Below are 10,753 nucleotides of genomic sequence, written 5' to 3'. Positions count from 1 at the left end.
ATATGCGATATGATATAATTATCCCACCACAATGCACAAAGATGGGTCCCCAAAGAAAGTTGGGGATGTGTGTTGGTGATCCCAGCATTAGGGGGAGAAAAATGACCAGCTGAAAGTAATACATGGAATGAATTATTATGAGTACACCTAGATCCTCGTACAAGAAAATGTGAACTTGAAGTTCAAGTGATAATTCATTTGCAAAATAATGCCAAGCGCATTTGCTGACCCAAAGCTAAATGTCATATTTCAGCTGTTAATGCTCCAAATAGAATAAAGTCCATGATATAGTCTATGGGACGCATGAAGCATAATAGACTAATCGGTTCCAAAGATAAAACTCCTTGAAGAAGGAGAGGAGCAAATGTTCAAGATGGTCATAATAAGGAGGCAAGTGCTTTATAAGAGCACCATGACATAACACTTTATAAGACCTCATGGAAGAGGCTCAGGTACCTGAAAATAATGAGATCTCGATAAGTTATGTCTTTATTGATTGATGATGGAACCGATGTAAAATGATCATTGACGATGTTGTTAATATAATGTAGCGCTCAATATTATTAATATTGACGAGGATCTTGAGCTCAAATCTGTCATGGAATTGGACAGATAAATGATTGGCCAAATGAAAAATATGCAATGAAATTGACTTCACCTGAAAAATGTGAAGCTGGACGGATAGTCCCCACACCTGAAAGTGAAATGAAAAATCAAGTCGATAGACATAAAGACGACTCGTGGCACAAAATTTTCGTAAATATCCTGGTATTAGGAGACATGTTCTCCTGTGGGGGGTCTGACAATACACTTGATATGCATATAATGAAAATCCTTGAATGATTTAAATTGTTCTGAAGCATATTAAGGTTCCTAAGAAATTTATTAAATAAATCTTCGGCAGATCCTTATGTAGATTAGAGCGATCATGGCGTACATGATTTATTTTTGTGTCTAGTGCAATTGGTACACTAATATATCTGGCTAGAACCATGAGTATAACAATATGCTAGCAAGATATAGTTTTATTCCAATGTGGAGATATTGGAATACAATTAGTATTATATTTCAAAAGGAATACTTGATTTAGATTTGTTTATTCTAACAAATATCGCCAAGATTTTGTTGGTTATGCAAATGCAGGCATTTTCTGAAGTTCGTTCTTCAAACATTCTATTTGCATGTGAGAGTACTGCCATATTATCATATTACAAGGCAGTTAATTGTTGATACTTATTCAAGTCATGCCAAGATAAGCAACTGATAAAGCAAGGGGCTCAACACACAACAGACGTGTGACTTGACTTTGAAGAGAAGATTCCAATAATACTGAAGATAATGTTGTTTGCTTATATCAATTGAAAGAAGGACTATCAAAGGAGACAAAACAAAAGCACATTCACCAAAGTTCTTCAACAAATTTGTTCAAGTGATAATTTGACAAACTTCTTCACAAGACATTGCGGATCTCAATATTAGAGAAGTTGTTATACAAGCTTGGAATTCGTCGTCTCCGAAGAATAAAGTGATGTTTTCATCAGGGGGAGGCAAATACGCGTTGTACTCTTTTTTCCTTAGCTAAGATTTTATCCCACTGGGTTTTTCTGGCAAGGTTTTTAATGAGGCAGCAAATAATGCGTATTACAAGATATGTGTACTCTTTTTCCTTCACTAAGATTTTTTTCCCACAGGGTTTTTTCTTAGTAAGGTTTTAACGAGGCACATTATCTATAGACATCCAAGGGGGAGTGTTATGAAATATTATTTTGTAGTGGATGTCTATAACTCCTAAAGAAGTTACTCCCACTACTCTTCTCCATTATGTAGATAACTCCCACTACTTCTCACCATTATAGTTGTAACTCCCACATCTCCATAACCTCCCCACGATCTTCCTCCATGATCTCAAATGTTTAATGTCATGTTTATGGCATTCTTTTGTATGCCTCTATGTAATCCTATAAATAGAGGGTTTTGGCATCACATTGTATACACTTGAATACATAGAAGAAATAAGAATCTCTTCTCTCTTGCTTCCTACATTCTTGTCTATTTTCTTCTTTTATATTATTACTTTGAGCTAAGTTTCACAACTCTTTAATAATTATTTTTATTTTCCCAAAAACTATTAAGAGGCCGAATTATCATGATTAGTCCCTTTGCGTACCAAACCTTTTTAATTTCCATATTGAAAGTTCGAAACTTTATGAGACACGTGTTTTATCATGGGGTCCTTTTTAGATTTTGGACCCATTGAAGGATCTTGCTGGTTATATGTCTGTTAGTACTTTAGTTTATAGTTCCCCATACTCTTTTTCTTTTTGTTTGATAAAGTTAGGAGCTGCTCCACAAAATATGGGACCTTAGGCAAAAATTACAAGCGGGTCCTTAAATTTTATTAATTTTTATTTTTATTTTTATAATTTATCGAAATCTGAACAAGTTATAATCAGTTTTGATTATTAACAATGTCTAACCAATTTGTTTCATGTTGAACTTTATTGATTTAGTTTTTGAAAAAAAAATTTCAACCGAGCCAACTGATAAAAATTGTACGGTAATTGAATTAACACTTTTTATCTGATTGAATTTGTCAATTAGAGTATTCTTCTACTTATACAGTTTTTCTTAGCACTTTTAATTTTAAATATAAGCTGAAATAAGTAATATTGTAGTAACTACTGGGGTATGTTTCAAGAGTCATTCAATGTTAAGGACGAATTTTAATATTTGCTTATCAAAGTAGCTTGAAAAATGTCTACAAAGGCACTCGAAGAACTAAGAAAAATTATTCTAAACTAACATTATAAGAAGATAGATTTAAGTTGGGAACGAATTAAAGACAGAAAACAACTAGTAACTACAATTTAAGATGTGTAAAACTTTTAGCTATAACTATTTTACCAAATAATTTAAAAATTCTATCAGTAGTGCATAATTATTAAATATTATATATATTATTTATAGATTTTAGGGCCTTAAGTATTTTGGGAGCCCGAGGCCATTGCTTTAGTGGCCTTAGGCTCCAGCGAGCCCGAATAAAGTTAGTTGGAATAAAATTAGGAGCTACTTTCATTAATAGCACACTATTAAAAATATAATACAAAAGATTAGCATTAATTAATGATTAACAAATATGGCAGTAAAATATTTATACATATAGCAGATTTAATTTAATTCAAATCAGCAAGAATCAAGCCGTTTAAAAAGGCAATCCTAGTATTTAATATATTTCCCTATTTTTTCTCTCCATTCCATACCATGTTTTATATTTTTTTTAGAAACCAATCCATTCCATAATAGATTTTTCCTTTCCATACATGGACCTTTGTATATAATGTAATGTAGCAAATTATACATCTTTATATTTTAATAAAATAAAATACATATATTTACGAAAAAATTATAATGTATGTTTGTGGTGTATATACATTATAAATCATATATATATATATATATATATATATATATATATGTTGTTTATATATGTCTTTATATTTAATTATATATCATCGATCCATTCCATAATAATTTTTTTTTCCTTTTTTACGCATGGACCTTTTTATTCAACTTAATCCTAGCAAAATTATACGTCTGTATATTCCAATGGAATAAAATACATATATTTCGCGAAAAAAATGTAATGTATGTTTATGGTATATTATAAATCATGTGTTTTTTTTAGGAAAAATTATGTATATATGCATATGTTATTTATACACTTATTTATATTTAAAGAGATATTATAAATATGCCATTTATATTTTGCACTAATATAACATGCATATTTGTTCAAATTATCCGTATATAAATAGTATATGTGAAATATTTTTTTTCTTCTATATACATATTAGTGGCATATTAACATTTTAGATTAAATTTTCTGTAAGGTATATGCTAGCAATATACTTTGAATAATATCAATATAATAATGTAGCATGATGTATATATAAGTTATATATGTGGTGTATATATTTGCACCGTAAATTATAACAATATAATATACTTGAAATATGTTAATGTATATTTTTAGTTAAAATAAAATTATACAGAAAAAAGTTTAAAACTCAAAAAAGAAAGTAAATACTAAATTCTCATTGTGTATAGAGAATTATTTTTGAGATATTCTTCTTTCAGAATCTTTGATATACTAGTCTTAGAGTACGCGCTTTGCGCGTGTACTCTCGTCGAGTAAAATATAAATCCATTCCATTAGTGTTTGACCAAGCTTTAAAAAACTGCTTCTAAGTTTATTCTCAAAAGTGCTTCTCAAAAAAGTGCTTTTGGAGAGAAACTACTTTTTTCTGCTTCTTCAAAACTGCTTCTGCTTCTCCTCAAAAGCACTTTTTTTCCTTCCAAAAGCTTGGCCAAACACCTCAATTTTTGGCCAAACGTGCTTTTGGCAAAAAAAAAAGCACTTTTGGCCAAAAAAAAGCTTGACCAAACAGGCTATAAGATGAAAAAAAATTAAATAAAGAACTCTAAATATAATGAAACTAAGAATTATAATCGGTTCGAGGATCCACGGGGAAAAGAAGTTGTCCTTTTTAATTTGAAAGATTACGAAGGATCATTTTGTTGTAGTTACGTCATTGTAATAAGGAAAGAATATATAAGTAGAATATTACTCTATTTAAATTTCTAAATTTTAGGAAATCATATATAATTCAAACAAGGAAAGAATTAATAACTAATATTTTAGTCGATTTTAACGTCCTAAAATATTAGAAAAATTATTAAAGTACAAATTTTGCCAATGTAAAATCATTTTTTAAAGGGTAAAAACAACGAACGACATTTCGCTAAGGGCCTTCGTGCTTTTAATATAGTATAGATTTGGGTAAGTGTCATTTACGGAAGAGAAAAAAGAAGTTATAGAAGAGTGAGGGAAAAGGAAATATAGTAAAAAGTGTATTAATGTAGAGGGATCCCTTAGTTAATGGAGTTATCAAAATGAAAGTGCTAAAAAAAGTAAAAAAAGTGCTGTTTTTGAAATAGACAAAGTATACTATCATTTATGATAATAATTTTTAAAAAGGGACCAAGCATGTAAAAATCTCTAAAATGAAAATTAGAGCACATAATTATGATGTTTATGGTCTCTTGTAATGTGACAGAAGAAGCGCAACAAAATCATTAATATTTCAGCTCAATCATATCCTAAATTTTTACAATAGTTACATTTGTTATGAAGTAAATTACCTATAAGTGATACGATAATATGACTTTTTCTCTTATATTGATAAGTTAAACTCTTTTGAATACTATTATGATGCACTCGAGTTTATAGAAATGATGTTGTATATCCAACAAAGACCTCCTCATTTTTTCAATACTCAAGAGTAAATTAGAAGCAACTTACATTGTAACACCAACTAGCGGTGTGGGCGCGGGCACTCAACTAATTAGGTTGAACCTAGCTTTAATATTTAATGCTAGATTTCGTGATCTTTAAATCAATACAAACTATATCAATTAGTTAATTGCTTTCAATTCAATATATTTCTTTTACACCTGAAAAATTATACTCCCTTCGGTCCAAAATAAGTGATTTTTTGGATGTTTTCACACAGATTAAGAAATTCATCTTTTAGCATTAATTAGCAATGAAATTGACCATGTTAACCTTTACTATCTCACATAAACACTCCTCACACATACTCCAACACTATTTACTCCAAGGACAATGTAGGAAAAAAATAATTAATTCATTCTTAAAATCTGAAAAAATCACTTATTTTGGACCACAAATAAAAGGCCAAAAAATCACTTATTTTGGACCGGAGGGAGTATGCTTCTATATATCATAGCACGCAATGGAATGCATTTATTTCTAAAGAATAGCTATGTAAGCTAGGCCATTTGCCTGATCAATATATAGAAAATCAAAAAGAGCTTTTCTTTGAAGAGTGTGTCTAGACACTCTGGTGGCTTGATCCAGTACATTAGACGAAAATTAATGATAATCGTAACGATGTTTTGCGTCCATTCATAAATAATGAAAAGTTTAGGTGGATGCAATGTATAAAACTCAAAACAAAAATGGGTGAGATTTTAAATGAGCAGTAAAGAGTGACCCACTTGCCAATATCTGTCGAGGTGACTCCGAGGAAATGGAAGAGCCATTTTACTCTACTCTCAATTGCACCCTCTCCAGATGGGAGCAAATATGAATTGCCACACCTCTACCTACGCACAAGGCAGATCTAAAATTTAAATTTAATAAATTCAATTTTTAAGATTTTCAATATTAAATTTATTATATTGTTGTAACTTTGGGTTGAAATCTAATATTTATTGAGATTTTAGTAATTTAGTGTTGCGGAATATCGTGGGTTAACTAGCACACAATCACACACAAAGCAAATAGAGAAGAAAAATCAACACAAGGATCTAACGAGGTTCGGCTAATGTTTACCTCGAAAATCGTGAGCAACTAATTAAAGATGATTTGTGGTTTTAAAGATATGTGATTTATTCTAATACTAATGAATGTACAATTTATATTAAGTTAAAGCAAGAAAAATTGACGAACCAAACCAGTGTTGATAGAGCAACGGGGTTGTCACGCCCCAAAACCGAGGGGCGCGACCGGCACTCGACCGGGTAGCCCCAGTCAAGCGGACCTGGGTGTCTTTCCTCTCCCACGTGCTACCCCGTGTTTTCATTACTCATTAATCAAAGGGAATAACCATTTATAATTAAAACACCTTTTTACGAATTATACATAACATACATGGTTACTTAGCGTGGTTTACAAGTTATACTGCCCATATATAAAATACATAAGTACATAACCCACACTCCCTGTCTACGGAGCCTCTAAGCATACAAAAGAGTTGTACAATACTTGCCGGTAACAAGGCTCCGGCTATACCTTACACAAATACCAAAAATAAGACTCCGGGAAGAAATGCGGCATGAGCCACGTAGGGCCCCGAGAGGAAAGGGGCTCACCAATTCAGCCGACGGGAAGTGAAAGAGTGCTACTGTCGGTGGCCTGGAGTACCTGCTATAGATCCACCTACAATCATAACACGAATGTAGCGCCTCTGGCAAAAGGGACGTCAGTACATTTGAATTGTACTAGTATGTATGAACAAACTTTACCTCAAGTAAAATCAAACAATACACAAGTAACGAACAGTAATAGAATCAACGATCAAATGCACATGAAAAGAACAACCAAAGTCAAACAAGTTTCACAATCTCTTTTTTTCCCCTTTCAACATCATTTCATCACATCAATGATTTCACAACTTTCACATATGTTCATTTCAATAGTGATTTCGATCACTTTTCCACCCTTATTACCTCGGCCACCCTTATCACCACAACCCACACCTTATTACTTCGTGTTGCAGCGCGCAACCCGATCCCACCGAACAATCACATTTCACACAACAACAACAACAAATCACATTTCACACGACAACAACAATAAATCACAAAGAATTTTCATAACCATCAATACCATTTCCATCATATACAACAGCCCGCACATAATTTAAGTCACAACGATAATTGCCCACGACAAGTCCCATACGATATTACCACAGTCATTTCAATTGCATCAATCACGATTTCTTTCCATCATTTGTTTCACAGCTTTTATCACATAAACACATTCACACACACACACTTGGTTTGTTGCCATTTACTTACACCATTATATCGGGAGACTTAACCAACAACGTTCAAGGCATATCAATCACAAGAATTCACAAATAGTCCACATAGGTATCACATACCAAATACCCGTACACCAAACAAGGTGACTTTACAAAGGTCAAAGTTAGCCATACATACCTGGAGTCGTATCTCCTTTTTAATTCCTACTTTCAATTCACCAACTGTCTAGCACCGCCAATCTAGTTCACAAGTTAACACATATATCTTAGAATTGAAGTTCACAATTACTATCCGAACTTATTTAGGTTATCAACCGCTCCTTTTTGCAAATCTTTACTCCTACCCACAATAACTTGTCTTGAATTCAATTAAATGTTGATGGAAAAGAACCATAACTATGTAACCCTATTCCTAAAAGATTGACCCCAAAAATTCCTCTTACTAGATTTTAGATATTAAAGAACATGCATGTATGGTTCAACTTATATTTTTTTTTCAAGAATCAATGCATGAGAATCCCTCTTTTTGTTTAAATCTGCAAACCAATGAAAAAGGGTTGGGGATTTTACCTGTAAAAACGAAGACGAAGACAATTACTTGAAATTTCTCGGCCGGGGTGACTTTGAAGTATCAAATTGATGAAGGTAGGACTTTCTCTCTCAAGAACTCTCTCTTCCCTCTCTCTAGTTTGTTCAGAAAATATGTTAAAATGAGGGGTTGGGGTGTTTTATTGAAGAAGGGATCGGGTTTAAAATTTAAAAAAATAGGAGCCCCGAGTCAGGTATGCGATCGCAAAGAGGAAATGCGGTCCGCAGAATGGACCGCAAAAGTGCTCCAAAACTCTGAACATTCTGTTTGGGTTTGCGGCAGAAATGCGGTCCGCATACCAGTTCTGCGGTCGCATAATGCACCGCATAACTGCCCTTTACAAAATCTCAAGATGATTATGCGACGATTATGCGGTCCGCATATCAGTTATGCGATCGCATAATGGATCGCATTTTGACCTCAAATTTGACTAACACACTGACTCACTTTGCGATAGAAATGCGGTCCGCATACTTGATTTGCGACCGCATTCTGGACCGCATAATAGCACTTTTCTGGAAAACTTTGATTCTTTATTTTTTAAATGCTTAGATCAGTACAAAGGGTCCGAACCGCGGGGCACTACGAGCTACTAGGTTTTGAGTATAAATTTTCACGGGGCCTTACAGGGGTCCTCGAGCTTGATTATCTCGGGGCCTCGAGGTGAGTTAAGGGCAAATAAAGTAGGAACAATAAAGTAAAGACAATAAAGCTGAAGAATAATTGTGGAGCACGGTAAACGAGAAAAGGAGAGTAGAATATTCTATTGCAGTGAGTCAGATATCTTTTACAAAGATTGGGGGTCCCCTTTATATAGAAGGGGAAAACCCTAATATGGTACATTTTCAATACACACCCACCCCGAAGGAGAATGTATAAGGGAGTTTTTCCATTTAAAGTGACATTATTCGAAATGGGATTATTTATTTATTTTTCAGAGTCGCCACTTGGGATAGGTTTGGCTTTTGGTGTCCCAAGTCACCGGTTTAACAATTACCAAATCTGATTAAACTACCCTTTTTCAATGCCCAAACTACCCTTTAACTATACTATAATTACTATTAGCCTATTTCATATGCCCGAAACACCCCTGAATCACTAAACCTAGCTAAATCTATCAGCTATAACCAAAGTCTGAATTAATGGACCAAATACCAAATCAAAGCTCAATCAACAACTGAACTAATTTAAACTTACAAAATATAATCAAAACCAAATGAACATCTGAAAACGAAAATCAATACTAGAATCTAACATAAACCCATTATAAAACTAATAACCATGTATTCAAACTAATTACCACACTATTTATCAACTAATAATTGGACTAATTATAACTATACTAAACTAAAACTAACCAAAACAGAAAAAATCGAAACCCAAATTAATAAAACTTGATTACTGAAAAATTGGACCAAACACAAACAAACAAATGCAAGGCGAAACAAAACGCATATAAAATCAAAGAAAGAAAGAAAGAAATAAGAATAATAAATAAAAATGGAAACTTATCTGATTGACTCTAGGGTTCTGTGGCCTTTACTGATTTCCAGCGAAATTTAGATGTTTCCAGTGACAAACTTGGCACGGGGAAGGCGAGGGGGTCGTGTGGTACACATTTGGGGTCGATTGGGCGAATTAGGATTCTGACTAGAATTTGGATTTGAAATTTGAGGGGGTTGGTCATGATTTGAGGAGGGTTTTTTTGCATATTGGTGATGAGGAGATGGAGGAAGTTTGGTGGGGTAAGTTTGGAAGTGTTTGGAGCCGGCGCCGCCGTGTGCGGCGGTGACGGCGCCTAGGGTTTCAATGATTTGAGGTTTTTGACAGGAATTTGGGCCATGGGGTTTTGAGGTTTGGAAAGAGGAGGACTTGAGGAATCTGTGGTGTAATTTTTAGGTGGTTTGGACGAACGCCGCCGGCGGAGACGATTTCCGGCCGGCGGCGGACGGCGGAGGGCGGCGGTGAACGGTGGTGGCGAACAGGGTACGAGGAGGGGATTTTTGGTCTTTATGATTTTCACATATTTCAGACATTATTATTCAAAGTCAAAAAGAATTATGGGCCATCGGATTGGGATGAATGGATGGCTTGGATTGATTTGGCATTAATGCAAAACGACGTAGTATCCCTCCTATACTACGTCGTTTTATGATCGTTTGGACTGGGTAGGAGTACAGATTTGGGCCAGTTTGGCCGAATTTGGGGCTTTAGCTTGGGGCCTGGGTTGATTTAAAGGGGGTTTGAGGGATTTGGGCTTGACTATTAGCCCAAGACTGAGTAGACCTATCCTTTTCTTTTAATTATCTTTTCATTTGTTCTTCCTTTTTCCATTTTTTTAAATTCTTGTAAAAATACAAAATTAAAAACAATTAAAAGACCTGATTTAATTCTAAAATTAAGCTAATTAATTTCAAAATCAACTAAACCCTAATTTAAAAGAACACTAAGAAAAAGATCAAAATTAAAAGTAAAAATGCAAAAGGACTATTTTTGCTATTTTCTTCCATTTTGTAATGTTAATTAACTAAAA

Source organism: Nicotiana attenuata, chromosome 9 (genome assembly GCF_001879085.1).
Source record: "Nicotiana attenuata strain UT chromosome 9, NIATTr2, whole genome shotgun sequence".
NCBI lineage: Eukaryota > Viridiplantae > Streptophyta > Magnoliopsida > Solanales > Solanaceae > Nicotiana > Nicotiana attenuata.
Note: the sequence above shows the minus strand (reverse complement) of the source record.